The sequence below is a fragment of the Schistocerca americana genome, chromosome 7 (genome assembly GCF_021461395.2).
Source record: "Schistocerca americana isolate TAMUIC-IGC-003095 chromosome 7, iqSchAmer2.1, whole genome shotgun sequence".
NCBI lineage: Eukaryota > Metazoa > Arthropoda > Insecta > Orthoptera > Acrididae > Schistocerca > Schistocerca americana.
Window position 1 is genome coordinate 83317636 of NC_060125.1, and position 23695 is coordinate 83341330.

The window sequence follows — 23695 nt, forward strand, 5'->3', positions numbered from 1 at the left end:
GGAATGTTTCCTGAAAGTTTGGCCGTACCTTTTTGTAACACCCTGTACAGGTAATACACCGGCTTTTGCGACAGTAGTAATTCGGATTTCGCATTTCGCTTTATTTCAAGGCAACTTCAGTGATCACTGTAACAATGTTGTTTTTTCACTAATCCGTTCACCAAGAACGTAAACAGTTTTCATGTTTTAAATTAGTATAAGTAAACGGTATTAAATTACAATTACTATTAAGAATTTTTTATTCCCTATATCGTTCTTAATGCACTTCTGCACATAGGATTCAGTTGTTAGTACGCTGTACCTCTCTTAACACTGAATTCGTTTTCGTTTTCATGTTGTGCAGGAATTTGTTTTCGTTTTCATGTTGTGCAGGTCCACTTACCACCTGATGTTGGCCTACTTCGTTTTGACGTCGCGAGACGCGATCGTCTTTTCCTTTGTTTTTGTGGTTGTGAATAAATGGCTGGAGGGCGGAACTCAGTGGTCATTGTGAAATGCAATGTGGTTGTATTGCAAAACATAAAAAAAAATCACTTAATCTCCAAGAAGGCAAGTCATTTTTTCAAAGGAGAAAAAGCGTGCTTTACTAAAAGCGAAAGACGTTTTGGTAAAAATCCTGCTCAGCGTATAAACCTCAGGACAATATAATGCTTTAGATTTTCTCCAAGATAATAATTTTACCCTCGAGCTTCACGTCACATTTCATTTTCCTGAATTCACAGCACTGCGACTGAATATAGGAGCCACCATCTCTTTGCACAAAATTCTTTCTATATTCAACCAGCGTCGTATTTGAGAAGAAACTCGAGTTTTCACCCCATATCTCCTTGATAATTCTATCACATATTTTACTCGTTCAAGATTTGATTATGGATTTGGTTCACCAGATATCACTCGTTTTATAGTCTTTCACCGTGGTTGATTTCATATACGATGCGTTTAATATTATATATGCTAACGAAAGGACTGATAGTATGGCCAGGTCGTCTGCGAAAGCTAGGTTTGATATTTCTATTTTGTCCCTGGTATCTTCCTAATCGTGCTGGTTTCCATTGTCCTTGAGTTTTCAGTTCTTTTTCCCATTCCCTCATTACTGTGTTCAAATGGCTCTAAGCACTATGTGACTTAACATCTTAGGTCATCAGTCCTCCTAGAACTTAGAACTACTTAAACCTAACTAACCTAAGGACATCACACACATCTATGCCCGAGGCAGGATTTGAACCTGTGACCGTAGCAGTCGCGCGGTTCCGGACTGAGGCGCCTAGAACCGCTCGGCCATTGCGGACGGTCCTTCCCCATCCTCGACACAGTCCGAGCTTGTTTCGCCGATACAACGTATTTATGAGAACGCCTTATAACAGAGCCCACGTGGATCCAGGCTGCAGATATGCACTTGAGAGCAAACACATTGTAACAATTGTTCCACAATACCACCATTCGTGTGAAGACAGGCTTAAGCACGTCGTTCGTCGATGTCCGTACGCGTTCAAAAATTTCAGGCGTATTCCGAATGCATTGACAACTATCCACATTGCGTTCCCAGACTTCATCGATTCTATCAACACGCATGCTGTTATATATTCGCAGATAGAAAAATCTAGTTAGTGTAGTTTGGAGGACCTCGGAGATTACACACTTGCTGTGGGAGATTCACGCTGCCTATTCTCGAAAAGCCACCTGAACGTATGACGTTGCACCGTCATGCAGGTATCACATACGCATCCCTTCACCATAAGGAACATCATCCAAATAGTTAATCAATTGTGTTGTAGGAATTGATGGTACACACGATTGGTAACTGGGGCACGTAGAAAGTGTGGTCCTTTCATCCGATCACAAATGACACTTGCTCCGCTCTGCTGATGGGCCGTCTCAGTCGTAGTTCGGTGTATGGGTTCTCATAAGCAGAAACGAGTGTATTGTACATGTTCATGATATTGTTTCGGGTAAGGTGGGCTTCGGTTGTAAATATCCCATCATCTGCACGAAAAACTCTGGATCATTTCCACATTGTGTAAGGATTCATTGTCAACAGGCAACTCGAACTAAAGAGTCAGGTGCTTGCACTTTCTACATCTACATCTATACTCCGCAAACCAGCTGACGGTGTGTGGCGGAGGGTACCCTGAGTACCTCTATCGGTTGTATTCCAGTCTCGTATTGTTCGTGGAAAGAAGGATTGTCGGTATGCTTCTGTGTGGGCTCTAATCTCTCTGATTTTATCCTCATGGTCTCTTCGCGAGATATACGTAGGAGGGAGCAATATACTGCTTGACTCTTCGGTGGAGGTACGTTCCCGAAACTTTAACAAAAGCCCCTACCGAGCTACTGCGCGTCTCTCCTGCAGAGTCTACCACTAGAGTTTATCTATCATCTCCATAACGCTTTCGCGATTACTAAATGATCCTGTAACGAAGCGCGCTGCTCTCCGTTGGATCTTCTCTATCTCTTCTATCAACCCTATCTGGTACGGATGAGTACAGTTGTTGGTCATTTAATATGCGCCAAATGGTGGAGAGCGAAACGTGTTCTTCAAGCACTTGGGTCCCACAATGCACCCACTTGTTGCAATACACGCTCCTCCATTTGTGGTGTCGTCACTGTTCTTTGTCTACCTACTTGTAGTACGTCAGGTTTAAATGAAACGGTCTCGTCCAGGCACTGGCGGTGCTTAATCGACAATCTGCTGTTATGCTGCCTTCTCTGCCGACACGCTACTTGGTACAAAAGTGCTGCCCGCGAACATTGACATTATCACGCCCGCACTTGATGTGGATGGCCACCATTCACGTGAAGACAGGCTTCGGCACGACAAACGCTAACGTGCACATTGCATTTGCTGTACGCTGTGGGAACAGGTAGATGGAACGTAAGCTCGTGTTTATAATTATACGCCGTTACTGCCAGAAACTAAACTGTGATAGGGTGCCTTCACGCCGCACCAATGAAAGGAACATACTCACTTCCCGACAGCCATGTGTCAGCAGTGGGGCCGCAGCATAAACGTGCGTTGTTGTTGTGGTCTCCAATCTAGAGACTGGTTTAATGCAGCCCTCCATGCTACTCTATCCTGTGCAAACTTCTTCAACCCGAAGTACCTACCGCTACCTACATCCTTCGAATCTGCTTAGTGTATTCATCTCTTGTTCTCCCTCTATGATATTTTGCCCTCCACGCTGCCTTCTAATACTAAATTGGTGATCCCTTGATGCCTCAGAACATGTCCTACCAACCGGTCCCTTCTTCTAGTCAAGTCGTACCATAAATTCCTCTTCTCCCTAATTCTATTCAGTACCTCTTCAATAGTTACGTGATCTATCCATCTAATCTTCAGCGTTCTTCTGTAGCACCACAGTTCGAAAGCCTCTACTCTCTTCTTGTCTAAACTATTTATCATCTATTTGTAAATAATAGATTTCAGCTATTAGTTGTCCTTTTTAAATTTTATTGGCAGATCTAGATTTCAGCTGGAAATTAGCCATTCTCAATGCACTATCGTTTTTGATCAATCATGTAATTACACGCATTGATCAAAAACGAAGCGTGTGCAGTTCGAGTGATATGGGACTCCTGATACGCTCCAACAGTGTCCTGCTGACATGCAGCGTCCATGGATTCATGAGGTTCTCTCCATACCCGTACGCGCCCATCCGCTCTATACAATTTGAAACGTGACGAGTCCGACCAGGCAACATTTTGCCAGTCATCAACAGTACACTATCGGCGTTGACGGGCCCAGGCGAAGTGTAAAGCTTTGTGTCGTGCAGCCATCAAGGGTACACGAGTGGCCTTCGGCTCCCAAAGCCCATATCGATGATGTTTTGTTGAGTGGTTCGCACGCTGACACTTGTTGATCGTCCAGCACTGAAATCTGCAGCAATCTGCGGAAGGGTTGCACTTCTCTCACGTTGAACGGTTCTTTTCAGTCGTTGTTGGACCCGTTCTTGCAGGATCTTTTTCCGGCTGCAGTGATGTCGGAGATTTGATGCTTTACTGTACTCCTGATATTCACGGTACGCTCGTGAAATGGTCATACGGGAAAATTCCCACTTCATCGCTACTTCGGAGATGCTGTGTCGCATCGCTCGTGCGCCGACTATAACACCACGTTCAAACTCACTCACATCTTGATAACCTGCCATTGTAGCAGCAGTAACCGATCTAAAAACTGCGCCAGACACTTGTTGTCTTATATAGGAGTTGCCGACTGCAGCGCCGTATTCTGCTTGTTTACATATCTCTGTATTTCAATAAGTATGCCTACACCATTTTCTCTGGCGCTTCAGTGTAGTTACTGTGGTGTCACCGCCAGACACCACACTTGCTAGGTGGTAGCTTTAAATCGGCCGCGGTCCATTAGTACATGTCGGACCCGCGTGTCGCCACTGTGTGATCGCAGACCGAGCGCCACCACAAGGCAGGTCTCGAGATACGGAATAGCACTCGCCCCAGTTGTACGGACGACTTTGCTAGCGACTACACGGACGAAGCATCGCTCATTTGCCGAGCAGATAGTTAGAATAGCCTTCAGTTAAGTCAAAGTCTACGACCTAGCAAGGCGCCATAGCAATTGATAGTTTGATAGTTATCGTATGAAATGTCTCATCAAGAACGCTGTGTACAAATGGTGGATTAAAGTTAAGTATTCCAGCAGCTCCGTACTTTTCTTTATAGCATTTATGAAGTATCCTGTTTCAGACCATCAAGTCCGCCTGCTTGCTTAATGGCCGCCTCCCTTAAATAATGTGCGTAGTGTTGGCAATCTGTCAACACTACAGTTACGAATTAACAGTTTTCGGATTTTTTCCTTCACTTGTACTGCGGAACCGTGATCCTTGTCAAATTTCATGATTCTATGTCAACAGGAAGTACCATGTAGATTTTGAACAGTGACTGAGTGTAAGAAGAGCTTGTTGCTTCATATTCCTGAGAGATAGAAGCTTAAATTATTTACACCAACAAGGAATCGTAGACTTTAGTATATGGCATACGTTTCAATCTGATATCTCTACCGTTCCTGAGAAAAAGGGTCTTAATAGTAGGATAGACAGACAATAAGGCAAACAGACAGACAGACACACAGACCGACAGACAGACGGACAGTGAAGTGATCGCACAGTGGGTTCGTCTTTACAGGATGAGATGCAGAACCCTCTAAACGAAAGAGTGGGCTGTTATTCGTGTGGGAGTTAAGTTCAAGTTCCCGCCAAGCCATTCAGATATAGGGTTTCCATGATTTCACTAAACAGCTTAAGACGAATATAGCCGATTTCCTTCCCCAAGTCGAACTCGTGCTTCGCCCCTAATGGCGTCATCGTCGACGACACACTTAACGCCAATCTTCCTATCTTCCTTTCTAGGAAATTCTGGTCCTTTACTTTCGAGCTAGAACTGTAACTGAACTCTTCAGCATTAAAACAACGTCAGTTTGCAAGTCCTCTGTCAAACTGGGCAATGTTACGTTTGAAAAACTCGAATAATATGAGATGCTTACACACTGCTGTTTTCTTTGCTCAGTTCTGTTTAAAATATGCACCTCCCGTACCCATGTTTACTGGACAAAAAACTTGTACATGACCTTTGTCGTTATTTGGCTGTTCGATCTAGATGCGTAAGCCTGGCTGCCTTTTGTTGCTTGCCACAATTGCTCACACCCAAGCACAAGCGTAATTACTTACACTTTCCTTTCTTTCCGTGTGACATTTTTCCGCAGAGCCTAACCTTGGAGTTCATCCTTGGCTGCCATTTCCTTTCCTGCCGCCAGTTGGTATGTGGCCTAAAAAAGACGAAGGCAGATTCTACAAACGCTGTCGTCCTATTCCTGAAGAAGAAAACGTGCAGTACTCGCCGGTCGCAGAATACGAACACCTGCTGCAAGGCTACGCGGACATTTTGCTTGTACGGCATTTTAACTATTCCACCTGTAGTGGTCTCTTTCCCACAATGCACGTTACATGGGGCCAAGGAGCTGGAGATTTCTAATTATAAACCGTGAAGATACATGACTATGCATTTCATTGTACCAAGACTGCTGACTCAGTGGAAATATAGTGGTAACTTTGGAGTAAGGCTCAAAACATACTAGTGCAAAAACGTCAATTGGCTAGAAAATATCATGAATGACGAACAAAAAAATTGTGTTGATTCCTACCTATCTACTTGGTAATTTTTCTGTATAAAGCCGTTCTTAATGATGTTATCATCGAATGGACATTTTCCTTAATTCCTTTTACGTAATCACCATGGTACTACGTATGGCAAATTATTTTAAGTTGTCCGTAACTAAGGGTGCCGCTTGCGATTTCAGTTGTTTCCAGAACTGTGGAATATAACACTGCACTATCTAGTATATGTTGAGGAAAAAGAATTTCATGAGGTGTACAAAGAAGGCGTAGTCACTTTTGTTGATTTCTGATCACCAGCAAATGCCAATATTAGTTTCGTAGTAACCATTAGGCTATTTAAGGAAACAACCAAATAATTGGCTAAATGGCTCTGAGCACTATGGGACTCAACTGCTGAGGTCATTAGTCTCCTAGAACTTAGAACTAGTTAAACCTAACTAACCTAAGGACATCGCAAACATCCATGCCCGAGGCAGGATTCGAACCTGCGACCGTAGCGGTCTTGCGGTTCCAGACTGCAGCGCCTTTAACTGCACGGCCACTTCGGCCGGCCAACCAAATAATTTTGCGCTCTTATTTGCTTTTGTACACGAGACTTAGGTCTACCACCTCATGATTGAAACTAAACAGCTGTCAAAACGGTTGGTGGAAGCTGACGTGTAAGCAGATTCCATCCATCCGAAAATATTGTCTGGGACGCAAAGGACCCTTCTCGTTGTTTACCTTGCAGGGAGTAAAACAAGAACTGGAAAATATTACGCAGGTCTTGTGCACTAACGGAACGAACAAAAATTTATAAACTGCGTAGACCTGTTATTAGGACAATGTTCCTGCCCAGAAGTATGCCTTGACAAAGAAATATCTAAAGGATTTGAAGTAAGGATTGTGGGAACATCCACCTTATTTCTAAAAATTTAGTGGCCTGTTATGTACTCCTATTGCCATATCTGAAGAACTCAGAGAACGTGTTGGATCGAATGGAACAATTGTGCAAGCCGTGGACGGATATTTTGAAGATTCTTCAGAACTTCATTTCAGTCGTGTAATTTATGCACTGTATGTCATTGTCCTGCACAAATATCGATATCGTTGACCTAGAAGGGAGATACAGACATGACCTTGCATTGTCAGAGATCCGTCTGTTCGGTCCACTCAAAGTTCATTGGGGGCATCAATTTGAAGATGCAGAGACGCTGAAAAATTCTGTGCGCCAGTGGATGAGGAATCAGGTCCATGATTTTTATTGCACAGATTTTTCTTTTCAAGAGAATAGTCCTGGAATTTGCCTTCAGCTGTTTAAAGAAACCAAGGAAAATCTCAATCTATATGATAGATAATTTGAACTTTGAAATTCGAGTTCCGGGCCTTCCTGCTCCCCCCCCCTCCCCCTCCCTCAATCTGCAGGACTGTGTCAGTATTCGCCAGACGTGATTTAAGGACACCACGGTCAACCAGAAGCAGAATATCCACATAAGAACACATGAAGACCTGAAACTTCCTAACAGATTAAAACTGTGAGCCGGAGTGAGACTCGAACTTGGGACTTTTCCCTACCAACTGAGCTACCCAAGCACGACTCATGACCCGTCCTCACAGCTCCAGTTCTGCAGTACCTCGTCTCCTACCTTCAAAAATTCACAGAAGCTCTCCTGCGAACCTTGCAGAACTAGCACTCCTGGAAGAAAGGATATTGCGGAAACATGGCTTAGCCACAGCCTAGGGGATGTTTCCAGAATGAGGTTTTCACTCTGCAGCGGAGTGTGCGCCGAAATGAAACTTCCTGACAGATTAAAACTGTGTGTCGGACCGAGACTCGAACTCGGGACCTGGCAGAACTGAAGCTGTGAGGACGGGTCGTGAGTCACGCTTGGGTAGCTCAGTTGGTAGGCAAAGGTCCCGAGTTCGAGTCTCGGTAAGGCACAAAATTTTGATCTGTCAGGAAGTTTCATATCAGCACACACTCCGCTGCAGAGTGAAAATCTCATACATGAAGACCTCTTCCGCGGAACACGAAGCTTCAAGATTTAATGTGATTATAGTTACCTGATTAAGGGTAGGAAGCACTTTTCGCATTGGCAAATGTATAATTTTAGGGCTCGATGTTCTTACGAAGCGAGTGCGGAGGACATTAAGTACACACGAAGTACCTGAAGTGTCGAAAATCGCTATAATCTCTTGACCTATTTACTGGCTTATTTAAAAAATATATAATCGTTATTTATAAGATAAATAAGAAACAATATTTGTTTTTTCTAGCCAGATGGAGCGCTCTACAGTATAAAAAATCATCTTTGGTCTAATATGTAAGTTGAATGTTGCCCAGACTGTTTTCAAGAAATTCGATATCTTGCTGACTACATAATGGTAGTAAATTGTTCTTTAACTGCTCTGACGTCACTCAAGGTCGTCATCTTCTCACCGGCTAAAGGAAACAAGTAACTTGCAACTGCAAGACAGGCTGTCTGAAACAGTGTAGCTGTTACTGGTTGACGGTTTGTCAAGGAACGTGTCAGATGCAGTTTCCGTGTAAGGCTGCTCATGCAGTTGCAGGTATTAGTGTAGCTACTGAAATGGAAAGCCGAGTTGTAGAACATGAGTCAAAATAGCACTGTCTGTGGTCTGTGTTGTTCCATACTTCTCTCTCTCTCTCTCTCTCTCTCTCTCTCTCTCTCTCTCTCTCTCTCTCTCTGTGAGTGTGTGTGTGTGTGTGTGTGTGTGTGTGTGTGTATTTCTGAAACTATGAACTATTAAAACTAATTGACAACTACCTCTAAATCACCTCGTTAGCGGACTTATATTCACAACAACGTTTTTGCTTCTATTACCGTACGTTTTCAACCGTGACACTTTTCACTGTTAATCATAACACACTAAGCTTATCCAACGAATATATTAGTGACCCCTTTAAAAGAACAAATTGGTCACTTCGTGCAGCTGTAAATGTCGTTGTACTGAAACCAGGCGGTCACGTGGTTCTCCAGCGCTTATGGCAGGTCATGGCAGTGAAGTGGTTTGGATGGTTATGTGCTTGTGCCTGTCAGGTTTGTGGCATTAGCCATAGTAAGACCGATTCACCTGAAAAGCTGGCAGAATGACTGAAAGAAGCTATCGTGTTTGAATGTGACCATGGCCACATTGAGGAAGAATTTGCCGAATTTATTGGTGTATCAACGCGAACTGTCCAACCTTTCTACAAGGAATGGTACACCACTTGCAACCATATTACACAGAACAAAAACAGAGGTCGTAGAAACACCTAACCGACAGAGACCAGAGAACGGTGTCACGCCTTGTCAGTGATAATTGGATTGAATTTAGTCTGTTTAAATGGGTCACGTTATATTCTCTTTATTAATTTAAGGAAGCTCTGAAGGCCAACAGCTGTGTCGGCGTTTTCACAAGAAGGCCTTAAAATGAAACTGTATTTTCTAATGCAAGTAAGAAGAAGACTACTGTCTGTTACTAGAGCAACCGACCACGACAGAAAAATCTTCCGGTAAAAATACTCTGGAAAAAAGGTGTAGAGACTCCAGTTTTGTATTAATGCTAAATGTAAGGCTTTTTATGATACACAATGGACTTACTGGGTGGCTTGCACACTGCACGGCTCTATGAAGGTGATGTGTGGCTTTGATAAAATGTACAGTGGTGAAATTGCGACAGCAAAGAACGGACACTTTAAAGAGCATGAACGAAATAAGATGTGAAATATGTGACAGGTAAGAACTTATGTTTTCGATTTCATAAGGGAAATTATACTGTAATAGCCGACAAAACCGGCATACCTCGGGTATTTATTTTGCCAGTTTTCTATTAGAAACGAAAACAAAAAATGGACTGTGTTTGTTGTGCACAGTTTCTGTACTCTGGGTGCATATGTTTTGTAGACGTCTCTGTGGCAACGCCTCTTCATAGTTCTATAGTCGGCTATTGATTTCGCCTACAGCCGTTTGCATTTCGTAGCGCAAATCTGTCAAAACCGCTGCCCAGTGTCAGAGATTTCCCTAAGTTTGTAAGTAGGTTGTTTAGGTTTTTATGTTGGTAACGCTACGTAGCGCTCTGTATGAAAATCACTGACTGTGCTACGTGCAGTCTGTGGCTGGTTTGCATTGTTGGAATATTTGCTATTGTAGTGTTGGGCAGTTGGATGTGAACAGTGCATAACGTTGGGCAGTTGGAGGTGAGCCGCCAGCAGTGGTGGATCTGGGGAGAGAGATGGCAGAATTTTGAGAGCGGGCGATCTGGACGTGTGTCCGCCAGAAAAAGGAAATTTGTAAAACAGGATGTCATGAACTGAACATTATGAAGGTAAATACAATGTCTGTTATCTATCAAAATCTTTCATTTGCTGACTATGCCTATCAATAGTTAGTGCCTTCAGTAGTTAGAATCTTTTATTTAGCTGGCAATATTGGCGCTCGCTGTATTGCAGTAGTTCGAGTAACGAAGATTTTTGTGAGGTAAGTGATTCATGAAAGGTATAGGTTATTGTTAGTCAGGGATTATTGAAAGTCAGATTGCGTTGCGCTAAAAATATTGTGTGTCAGTTTATTGGTGATCAGAATAAGTGAAGAGAGAAATGTCTGAGTACGTTCAGTTTTGCTCAGCTGTTTGAAAATCAAATAACGTAAGAGGTTTACCAGCACAGTAATTTATAATTTTCCAAAGGGGACGTTTCAAGTTGAATGGCCTGGAGGAGTGTCTTAGTACTAAAGAACAAATTTATTAAAACTTCATGCACGATGCGACATTTTTTCACGCATTCCAGTGTTTGTGACGTCGTATCTCTTAAACTATGAGTCGGACAATGATATATTTGTGTAGGTACATGCAGTGGCATGTGCGGATACTGTCTTCAAAATATATTGCGAATAAAGTTAGGAGCAAAGAAGTAACACATTGAAACGTCATATACAAGGCGGTAGCGTTTCACGTATGTCAGTGTTTATGACGTCATACCTCCTGAACTACATGTAGTGGCATGATATAATTTTGTAGGTGCGTTTAGTGTCATATGTAGATACCGCCTGCGAAATTTATCGCGAATAGAGTTAGTAGCACAGAAGAAATAGATTGAAACGTCATGCATGACGGGACGGTATTTTACGCGTATCAGTGTTTGTGACGTCATATCTCCTGAACTTTGATAGGTATGTGGTTCGTACCCATTCTCGGATTCGTGGTGGCCGTTTGTGTGCGGCTGGGGATGTTGTTGAATAACAACCAATCCAGTGGCCTCGAAATCGTTCATCAAAGAACTTACGCACCTGAATAACAAAGTGTAGTGCAGTTCCGTCCAGCAGTAACCGCACTTCATCCGCTATTCCCTTGTCTTCGAGCTAATGTTCGTGTTCAAATAAAATTTTCCATTCACGTACTCTCAAAATTTATTATGTGGTTCGAGCTGGTATCGTGATGACATACCAGAGCATATCATTAGGTGGGTTCCTTTTTAACTCTTGCTCGTAACAGTTCTTCCTCCTCTGTGAACTGCGGTTTATCGAACATTCATCGGAAAATAACACTCTTGAGTGAGACACGGCATTTGGAAGTCGTGCCAGCAATGTACAACAGCCAGGATCTCGCGGCACCTTGTCGTTTTTACATAATTCATTCACAAACACCAGTCTAAATCATTTAATTTTAATACCTCTTTAGCTGTGCTTTATTCATCGCCATACATAGAACTATGCTGCTCTTTTGGGAATGGATACCAATAAAACAAATATGTATTTCCCATATTGCAAAAAGTGAAGAGGTATACTTTCACTTCTGGGACACCCTGTAAATTGTGTGAGGCAATATGTCATTTGCACTTTTGCTGTCTTGGTAGTAACATTACAGAGCGACCATGCAATCGGTACTAATACAGTTCGATTGTTGTTTGTGGAAGTGGATGAAGTCAGTTGCGGGCAGAAGGAAGGCAGACACTGCATGTCCTCAAACACTCAAACGAGAAGGATGAATCGGACAAGCAAGGTAACTTATTTAAAGAGTGCAAAAGTGCATTGAAGTCAGTGGTGGATTTGTTACCCGCCTGAAACAAGTACAAAACGTATTGTGCGTTTTCGATAAGTTATGGTCCTCTTCTTCTTTTTCTTCTTCTTCTTCTACTTCTCCTTTTGCCTTTTCCCGTTTGGTTTACAGGGTCGGCTTTGTTATACGCTTAGTGGTCTCTTTCTTTTTCTCATCCTCTTCTCTCCACTCCTCCAAAATTAAATGGTAGGGATGATAACATCCAGCACCGCAGAACTGGAGCCGCTACCTCCAGGTCGAGCGTTACTGGACTAGCGTGCCTAGGCGACCTCGGCTTCTGGAGATGCGCACCAAGTTACGTAAGAACATGAAAACGGAACTCCAGAGGACGGATGGTAAGTTAAAAGAAACGTTTACGTGAGATGGCGACGGCGACGGAAATCTACTAGCATATAATGGTATGATCCGTCGCCTTTGTTCAATGCTGAGCACCAAAACGGGTCTCGATTCAGAAACCGAACGCCGCTGCACCTTGGTCTAGGCAGTCGATTCACAATCAGGAGAAATGATTTTCAAATTACCAGATTTAGTGTCTCCGTGCTTTCCCTAATTCGATTAAACCCAGTTCCAGGTTGATTCCTCAAAAAGGACGTGAGTGATTTGTGTCCTCGTACTTGTTCTCACCATAAACATTTAATTTGTATACCGTGTGGCAGTGAGGGATGTCTCACCGTGGCAGCTGTTTGTCACGGACAGAAAAACAGCACGATGTCTAATAAAATGGAACGTGGTTTAGCTGATGGCCATAATATGCACATAGAAAACAAGAAAACTAAGGTAACTGTGCAGCATGTCGGCATGATGGAAGGTTAAATGTTAAGTTTGTACAACACACAAGTAGAAGTAAGACAGAGTTCTTCTGCCATTCACTTGTTTATGGCGGAGGAGAGTGTTGTACCTAGAGGATATGTCTTTTTTTTCCGATACTTTACCAAGTCGTACCACGAGATCCACACTACAGACTGCGATAATCAGTGTCCGTCATTTTCTACAGTTTTTGTTGTTTTTAGGCATGAAATTACGTTTTGTGTAGCATTTATAAATATTTCACGTTGTACACATTTAACTGCTGTGTAATATACTAAAGCTATTGTTGATTCTTGAGTTACAGAATTTTATGGCGCGTAAAATGCTACATATTTTTGGAACTGTTTATATAACATCTGTACAGTTAAGCCATATTTCGTCAGTGGTGCTCATCTTGTGCTCTGAAACAGAATATCTTTTAGCATGGAACATGTCATACTTGCAAATGAACTGAGTTTCTTTAGCGTCTCAATAGTTTTACGTGTCTTTAAAATGGAAGTTTGTGTTGCTTTTCAATACCTGTACGGCCCAGATTTTAATCATTAAAAAAATAACGAAATGTGTAAGCATATATGAACTAGAACCTATATAAAGATGACCTTAAAAATGAAATATGACTTCATACAGATTTATTTAAAGACATTTCTATTGATTTTAATGTACCATGTAATACAATATTCACTTCTCAATTAACTGTGAGTATAACAGTTATTTTTTGTAGTGTTTGAAACTAAATAGCACTATTCGTCTGAAAAAAGAAAACATGAAATAGAGCAAACATAATATCCACTACCCGAACAATAAAACCACGTTTTTACTACTGCACATCGGTTGTTTAAAAGATTCCAAATTAGTTAACACATTCTGTCAATCCTCAGTTTCTGGAGAGTTCAACTCGATCACAACACGCATTTTGAGGTTTTCCATTTTCAAAGATCTCCGGTTGTCGCTGACGATAGTTTAGTACCTGGAAAAGTTCCTCTCCACATCAAAGGACGCCAGAGGAGCATGTTTGAAAGCAGCGATGTCAATGCAGGCCAGCTTCGCTTCATTGTCTTCAAATGTTGAGACATCCCAGAAACACTATCATTACTTCTGCACATCATACAATATAAATAATTCCACTGGAGAACATTTTGCAGTCTGTTGCTCATTTTGTCAGCCACATGACCGCGAACTCGATCCAACTAACTCTGCACTTGTTGCACAATATCCAGGGCGTCACACAGTTAAGTAGCAGCAGCTTTCAGTCGCGTGATGGCTTTTGATACCACTGAAAAGTTGGTGTATTCCAATTTTCCAGGCAAGGTATCGGCAGAAACTTCTTTCATAGTTGTGATAGCATTGATTCATCACTATCAAGCTCGCAAAAAATTGTCTTTAGTTTGGTGTAGCTATCGCAGTAACCCCCAGCGCAATTAACCCAAGAAACACATCGTGTAAGAACTTGCTGAGTGGGGAGAGGTACGAAATTTCTAGCGTGAAAATTCATTTACAAGTCGGACTGTCTGTGCGTTGAAACAAAGGCCGAAACTGCAATGGTGAAATAAATAATTTCTACAGTCAACGGCGAATACGACGTTCTTTAAAATGTTCTACATGACTGTCAACCCAGACCATGAGGAGTAATTATTTCTTTCTGTTTTTCGTCACATTTCAGACTGAAAATCGCTACATACAGCGTTATTAAATGTGTTACGTGCGTATTTTTTATGTTGTGGTTTTGATTCCCTAGTTTATGACCTGTTGAAGCACTAATTTCTTTTACTGTTGCCATTCCTTCCTGTTACAAACGCATGTAGTCCAGTTTATCAGCAGAGCACAAGGTTTCTGCCGCTCATTCACATGATGGCGGCATTTGGTTGATGGCGTGGAATGCAGCGGTTATGAGGATAGGTGCTTAGCTACAGCGCTGGAAAACTACGTCAAACCTACTATTAACTTGATCGCTCATCACCATAGCTCTCCAGCATACCCATCCTACTCTTGCCAGTTTCACCAGAGCCTCACCCACTAATCGGTACAGACTGACATATGCGAAAGTACATCTCCTCAGGTTTTACAGTGGTCAGCGTATTTGAGGCTACATCAATGGCCATCGTTCCCTATTTTCGAAATGTTGTGTTCTGTTTGTAGAAATGCCAGCCAGCTGGTGGTTAGGGACTGCCAAGGCGCCATTAGCTGAAGACATCATTAAGTGGAAAGCATATTAGTAACTAAATTTAAACAGTGGGACAGTCATGAAATAGTAGTTGTCAGCGTCTACGAACCAATGGAACATTTTTTCAGTAGTTCAGAAAAAGTTTAAGGATGGAAATTTCTGCCCTGTGTGATCTATAAAGTAGTGTTTTTTAAACATTTGTAACCTGCGAGCAGTCGGAGTACTAAAATAACGAATCTATCGCATTCTTTGAGCCAGAATTCAAATAATAAATAATTAATTCGTTTATAGCTTATTCTTACAATTTCAGAAAACTGCTTGTTCCGAGTACAAAATGAAATTTCGCTGCACTGTGCTGAAGTAAATACTCTGCCCAGTTTTCAGCAAGTTAGGGAAGTCAGTTGGTAATTGTAAATGTCTGTAATCTGTTTATGACGTTATTGATTTTATTAAACTACAAGGTTACAAATTTGATCAGTCAAAATTTGTTTAATGCGTATTTTCTGCCTTCACAGATGATATGAGGTCTCTAAACTGATATGTCATGGAGCCGAGTCAGTTAGGGTAGTGAGTGCGCTGGCTGATGATTTTGATTTGAGATATCTCATTCCAGCAACAGTCAATTATTGCTATTTAGAAGACTGCGAGACAGAGTTTGTTGAGACATATTTGGAATGCAGCATTTAGTGGGCGTACGGGCAGTGTTTACAAAAAATCGTAACTATGACTACCGGGCGAGTGACAATCCGTATCTTTATGTTGGAAAGGCTCGGGGAGGATCCAAGGCAAGCTGCCTTATGTCATCTTCCACAGCTAAGTCTTTACTTGAAAAGGGTTTTCGGAGATGGTTGTCATGTTGCGTTACTTAACGTGTTTCGAGGTAGAAAGATCATCTTCAAGCTGCAATGGCAATACAAAAACCTTTAAAAACGTTACATCTAATTATAAAGGTTGCTCTTTACAGTCCTAGCACGTGTTGCATCAATCTTTCAGAGTAAAAGAATGATAATGCAATATTCGCTTTTTGAAAAATATATCCACCATTTTACTTAACAACAGGTTTTATTCCACTCTCTAGATTTCGCCTTTACAGCATTTTATTATTATTTTTTCCTTTATTGTAATTCAATTCCCCATCAGGGCGGGCTGGCAGCAGAATATGCACTGCTCTTCAGCCAAAAGACATAGAACAAACAATAGAAGACATTTAAAAATAACAAAGGAGAAAATATGGTGAACATAGATATAAAAAAGGGGAACATCATGGAAGACAATAGACAAAAAAGGGACAACTGTAAATGGAGATAAAAACCATAAAAATGTAGCGCACACAAAAAACCACACACTGGGACAGTTAAAAGAACACAAGGCGCAGTATGATCGGGGCATAAAAGTATCGACGGATGGCGTAGCACATAACAAACACTGACAGTAACACTAAGTACAAGGCCAGCACACAATTAAAATCACACCTCTTGACGCACAGGAGAAACAACACTAAACACAACACTGATGTCGCACACTGACGATGATCAAAACAGAGGATCTGCCAAGTGCTAGGAGGTGAGGGAGACCGGAAGAAGGGAGGGAGGGGAAGAGAGGGGAGGAGATTGGCGGGGGGACACCAAAGAGGGCCAGGTATAGAGGGATGAGGGAGGGAAAGAGGCAATAATGGTGTGCAGGGTCTCAGGGGGGGGGGGGGGGGGAGGAGGAAAATCCGCTCTGGGAGAAGGCCGGGAGAGGAAAACAGGGGCCCTGGGGAGGGGGGGAACAAGGCCAGATTATAGTTGGAAGGAACGGTATATTTCACGGCGAAGTGACGCGCTGGAAATTGCCCTGATTGAGATGGAGGGTGTGGGGGTGGAGAGAGGGAGGGATATAGTGATAGAGGCGCGGCAACTGGCGTGGGGTGGAAAGGAAGGAGGAAACCAGAGGGTGCGGACAATGTAAAGGAAGTGGAGATGTTGGAGGAACAGGAGGAGGTGGGGGTAGGGGATGAGTTCATACAGGAGCCGTGTGGGGGAAGGAAGGCGGATATGGAAGGCAAGGTGGAGTGCATGGCGTTTGAGGAATTGGTGGACCTTGTAAAAACGGGTGAGCGTGGAGATCCAGGCAAAATTGGCATAACAGAGGACAGGACGGATGAGGGATTTGTAGGTCTGCAGGATGATGGAAGGATGCAATCCCCATGTCTGGCCAGACAGGAGGTGGAGGCAGGAATGGGCTTTCTGCTGGATGGTGTGGAGGTGAGGGATCCAGGTGAGGTGACAGTCAAGGGTGAGGCCAAGGTACCTCAGGATGGGGGTGAGCTGGATGGGACGACCATAAAGGGTGAGGTAGAAATCATGGAGACAGAAGGAAAAGGTGGTGCGGCCTATGATGATTGCCTGGGTCTTGGAGGGGTTGGTTACACCAAATGCTGAACGGGTTAAGGTGGGTTTGGAGGGTGCATTGGGACCATTGAAGGGTAGGATAGAGAGCCAGGAAAGCGGTGTCATTAGCATACTGGAGAAGGTGGACAGGTGGGGGTGGCTTGCGCATATTAGCCGAATACAAGAGATAAAGCAGAGGGGAGAGGACAGAGTCCTGGGGTGTTGTGGAGGGTGACATAGGAAGGACGGCACGAGAGGAAGGAAGCGACCAGTCGGACAAACTTGATAGGCAGGGCGTAGGTTTGGAGCTTGAAGAGGAGACTGAGATGACATACATGGTCATAGGCATTTTGGAGGTCGCGGGAAGCAAAAATGGTGGAGCGATGGGAAGAGCTGGAGGGAGAGAAGGTGAACGAGGTTAAGGAATTGGTCTTCAGTGGAGAAGGAGTGGCATTTTATATACCTTCGGTTGTATGAACCAATTTTGTCAAAACAAAATGAGAGAACATTTGTGTAATAAGCTAATTTACTGACAATTAGCTTGACTTCTTATTTGATGTGGTTGTGGAATAAAACTAAGAACCAAATCACAGCCGGCCGGTGTGGCTGAGCGGTTCTAGGAGCTTCAGTCTGGAACCGCGCGACCGTTACGGTCGCAGGTTCGAATCCTGCCTCGAGCATGGATGTGTGTGATGTCCTTAGGTTATTTAGGTTTAAGTAGTTCTAGGTTCTAGGAGACTGATGACCCAGATGTTAAGTCCCATAGTGCTCAGAGCCATTTGAACCACTTTGACCAAATCACAAGTTTTAAACTTCGTTACACTGTGTCTAAGCAGCGACTGACGTAAACGTGAGTGAAACGGTCGTTAAAGACTATCATAAAGGCAGCCCAGTTCGCACCAAGTGTCCGTGGTACCACAGATCACATCGTGCAAACTGGGTTGACTTTATGATATAGCTTCCTAGAGACAGTGTAGCGAAGTTTTCAACCTTGTGATTTGGTCCTCAGTTTCATTCTACAGCTATATCAACTGAAGAAGTCAAGCTAATTGCCAGTAAATTAGACTATTACACAAATGTTTTCGCATTTCCTTTTGACAAAATTGGTTGTTATAAGCGAAGATACAAATTTTTGTCAACTGATTTGTGTTCTATTCAAGTCAAATAATTTGTGATGTTCGTAACACTTAATAAAGGCGTAAGGCCGAAATCTAGATTGTGGAATAAGATCTGTTGTTCATGGAAATGGCGGTTATATCTTTCAAAAAGTTTTAAGTGGCTGTGACACAACGCCAAAGTAAAACCATTAATATTCGCTTTGTTTGCTGGTCTGCTGTTAACATACTTTGTTCAAAAAATAATCACTTACTTCGTTCATATGAAATGGCTGCTTTCTTATGGTGTGCTCATTGCTAAAGTTCCTTGGATCTTGTTAACTGGTATTCATAAACTTGAAAATGACACATAAAAATAGTTATCGCAAACACTTGTGCAGCGCAAACAAGACGGCTGTGAAAACGAAGCTTGCTTTGATTTAACCGCTGATGTGACGATCCTGGCCGTGCGGAGTTAGTTGAACCAATCTAACGCCTGCTGCTCCTCTTAATGGCCGGACACTGGCTCTCTCCCCTGCTCGGCTGTCTTCTGATCAACTTGCTCTCAATAAGACTCCCAACTACATTGAAACACACCTCCAGAAGAAGAATTTAATATGGAAATTGTTAACCACTGACATTAACTTCAATAACACCTCTGATCACAATTCTAGCTTGCGGTTAATTTAGGTTGGCTCGATTTACCAGTTTATTGGAGTTTCATTATGGTTCGTGGCAATTTTGACAAGAATGGTCGTCTAACACAGGATCGTCAAAATAAATTTTCAAATGTTAGTTAGTTTAAGTAGTGTGTAAGTTAGTTTAGTTAGTTTACGTAGTTAAGTTAGTTTAAGTAGTGTGTAAGTCTCGGGACCGATGACCTCAGCAGTTTGGTTCCATAGGAATTCACACACATTTGAACATTTGATTTTGACGCTCCTGTATTAGACGACCATTCTTGTCAAAATTGCCACGAACCATAATGAAACTCCAATAAACTGGAAAATGAGCCAACCTAAATTATCCGCAAGCTAGAATTGGGGTCAGAGGTGTTATTGAAGTTAATGTCAGTGGTTAACAACTTACATATTAAATTCTTCTTCTGGAGGTGTGTTTAAATGTAGTTGGGAGTCTTATTGAGAGCAAGTTGAGCAGAAGACAGCTGAGCAGGGGAGAGAGACAGTGTCCGACTATTAGGAGGGACAGCAGGCGTTTTCAAACGGCAAACACCGCCACTACGGAAGGGGATGAGAAGCCAGGTAGGAAGTTAGCACCAGCATGTCGTCTCGTGTCAGCCAAAGAGGCGCCGTCTGTTTTCTGCTAAATGACGGAAAGCCATTGTATCGTATCTTTAACGTGGGCAATCCGATAGCACCCTGGAGATTCTCTGTGAGCATACAGTGAGGGAGCGTAGTATTGTGGTGCCCTGCCCTCCACAGGAAGCCAGTGTTCTTGGAAATGCTAGACCTGAAGCAGAGTCAAGATACGATCTTTGAAGTGGTGTGAGATGGAGGCCATACGGCGATTTTGGATTTAAAACTAGCCGACCAAAACGAAACTGATTCGGCCTGAGTAGTTCAGACAATAGGCGGATGGCGCTGCCGAAACACTTGTGTGAATAAATTTCATATATTTGTTCAATAAATGTAACTCCATCCTGTATCTGGAGTGCGGGAATTCGGCGGGTCGATTTCCAATACCAACAATACCAATAGCCGTTACTTTGGTTTTATTTATTAGGCAATCGTTTCGACATTACATTAGGTCATCTTCAGGCCTGCGTGTCTCTCGAATAACCTTCGTGTTACAAACAAACGCAGCACTGTCAACTGGTCTCGTGAAGATTTTTTTCCCTCGGATATATGCGCTCCTTGGACAGCTGTCAGCAACTGTCAAACCAGATACCAATGTTTAGGTGTTTGGTTTTACAGTTAGTGACAGCTGTCCAAGGAGCGCACATGCCCGTGGCAAAAGAAGTCTTCTCGAGACCAGTTGACAGTGCCGCATTTGTTTGTAACACGAAGAAGACACGCAGGCCTGAAGATAACCTAATGTAATGTCGAAACGATTGCCTAATAAATAAAACAAAAATAACGGCAGTTGGTATTGGTATAGGTATTGTATTGTATACAGGGTGTTACAAAAAGGTACGGCCAAACTTCCAGGAAACATTCCTCACACACAAAGAAAGAAAATATGTTATGTGGACATGTGTCCGGAAACGCTTACTTTCCATGTAGGAGCTCATTTTATTACTTCTCTTCAAATCACATTAATCATGGAATGGAAACACACAGCAACAGAACGTACAAGCGTGACTTCAAACACTTTGTTACAGGAAATGTTCAAAATGTCCTCCGTTAGCGAGGATACATGCATCCACCCTCCGTCGCATGGAATCCCTGATGCAGCCTTGGAGAATGGCGTATTGTATCACAGCCGTCCACAATATGAGCACGAAGAGTCTCTACATTTGGTACCAGGGCTGCGTAGACAAGAGCTTTCAAATGCCCCCATAAATGAAAGTCAAGAGGGTTGAGGTCAGGAGAGCGTGGAGGCCATGGAATTTGTCCGCCTCTACCAACTCATCGATCACCGAATCTGTTGTTGAGAAGCGTACGAACACTTCGACTGAAATGTGCAGGCGCTCCATCGTGCATGAACCACATGTTGTGTCGTACTTTTAAAGGCACATGTTCTAGCAGCACAGGTAGAGTATCCAGTATGAAATCATGATAACGTGCTCCATTGAGCGTAGGTGGAAGAACATGGGGCCCAATCAAGACATCACCAACAATGCCTGCTCAAACGATCACAGAAAATCTGTGTTGATGACGTGATTGCACAATTGCGTGCGGATTCTCGTCAGCCCACACATGTTGATTGTGAAAATTTACAATTTGATCACGTTGGAATGAAGCCTAATCCGTAAAGAGAACATTTGCACTGAAATGAGGATTGACACATTGTTGGATGAACCATTCGCAGAAGTGTACGCGTGGAGGCCAATCAGCTGCTGATAGTGCCTGCAGACGCTGTACATGGTACGTAAACAACTGATTCTCCCGTAGCACTCTCCATACAGTGACGTGGTCAACGTTACCTTGTACAGCAGCAACTTCTCTGACGCTGACATTAGGGTTATCGTTAACTGCACGAAGAATTGCCTCGTCCATTGCAGGTCTCCTCGTCGTTCCAGGTCTTCCCCAGTCGCGAGTCATAGGCTGGAATGTTCCGTGCTCCCTAAGACGCCAATCAGTTGCTTCGAACGTCTTCCTGTCGGGACACCTTCGTTCTGGAAATCTTTCTCGATACAAACGTACCGCGCCACGGCTATTGCCCCGTGCTAATCCATACATCAAATGGGCATCTGACAACTCCGCATTTGTAAACATTGCACTGACTGCAAAACCACGTTCGTGATGAACACTAACCTGTTGATGCTACGTACTGATGTGCTTGATGCTAGTACTGTAGAGCAATGAGTCGCATGTCAACACAAGCACCGAAGTCAACATTACCTTCCTTCAGTTGGGCCAACTGGCGGTGAATCGAGGAAGTACAGTACATACTGACGAAACTAAAATGAGCTCTAACACAAGACCACATAACATCTTTTCTTTATTTGTGTGTGAGGAAAGTTTGGCCGTACCTTTCTGTAACACCCTTTATATTTGTGGTGGTATGAGGGATCTGTGAACAGACGTGTAGAGCAGGGCTAAAGATTTGTGAAATGTCGGGTGCTTGAGTGCCTACGGAGTAGTCAGTCAACCCTTAGTGGGTCTGCATTGTTGAATTAGTTATGCATTTATGGACACCTAGAGGGTATCCAGTGTCTTGCTAGTGTTAAAGGTAGGTGCAACTATCAGCTACTCCCTCCTGTCAGCTCATAAAGTCGCTTGCCACCCATTCGCTTCTTTAAATCATAACTGCTGAATCTCGAATCTTCAGTGATTTGCCTTTTGTGTTCATATCTAGGCCTGCCCCTGTGTTTGTTGGCGCCCATCACCCCAAAGTTCCCATAAATGATCATATCGTAATATTTGTAGCCAATAATTTTATCTCTTCAAGTGATTATGTTCTCTACTACGCATTTTTTCTTGCCTGTTAGTTGCAGGACGTCTTAGTGTTTAGTCGTCCAACACACCTGGTTATGAACAGTATTCCATAACACCAAGTTCCAATATCCTGTAATTCTTTCATTTCAGAGTTCCTCATTGTCCACGTTTTGCCCATATATAGAGCTAAAAAGAGATTTACATGAATCTTTTTCCGATCTCACCGTTTACATTTTCGCATTAAGGAAGCTGTGTATATTATTACATAAAGGCTCTTTCACCTTTTTGAAATCTGTTTCCAAGGTATCAAAAACGCGTTCACCGCTTCAAGAGTCTCCTGTCCGAGTTTAGCCATCCAGAAAATCAACTTAGTGTACACAGCGGCTCCTTAAATTTCTTTTTCTTTGACTGTCTGAAACTATGTTTCCAACGGAAGCAGTACAATAAGAAAGAAACAGGATTTCTTACTTTCATTCCAGTCAATGACCACAAACAAATTATCGTCAGACTATCAATTACGGCCCGTAATGACCATCCTCAGGTCGGTCAGGAAAAGGGGAATGAAATACAATAAGATATCTTATAAAGAATAAATTATAAAATATTGAAAACTAATAATTTCACACCCAGCCACATACACCTAACCACGCCCCCCCCCTCCTCCCCCCCACCCCACACACACACGCGACCTCAAACATATCATGAATAAAATGCAAGTTTTATTTTATCCTAATATGATTAGGCCAGAGCTGCATCCTCATAATACACTAGAGAGCAGTACTCAAGAACGAAAGAAACTTTCGGATGATGTGTCACTGCCAAGAAACAAAGCTTGATGAAGCCCGGACCATTCATAGAAAGAACTGCTTCATCAATTGTAGCTGAAAGAAACAGGCAATGAGACGAAAAGAAATGACACTCTTATTCAAAGACAATAGTCACATAGAAGTCACACCAATTTATGATGGTTCTCTGGAGATTACAAAGGTTGGGCATTGTTCTTAATAGTATGTGTTATTACCATGGAGAACAGTGCGTG

The 23695-nt window shown here is 42.8% G+C and overlaps 1 protein-coding gene across 1 annotated transcript in view; it reads right to left on the reverse strand.

Annotated features, from left to right (window-relative positions):
- LOC124622086 (lipase 3-like) overlaps positions 1-23695 on the reverse strand; it is a 175099-nt gene that overhangs the window by 145689 nt on the left and 5715 nt on the right. The window lies entirely within an intron of this gene.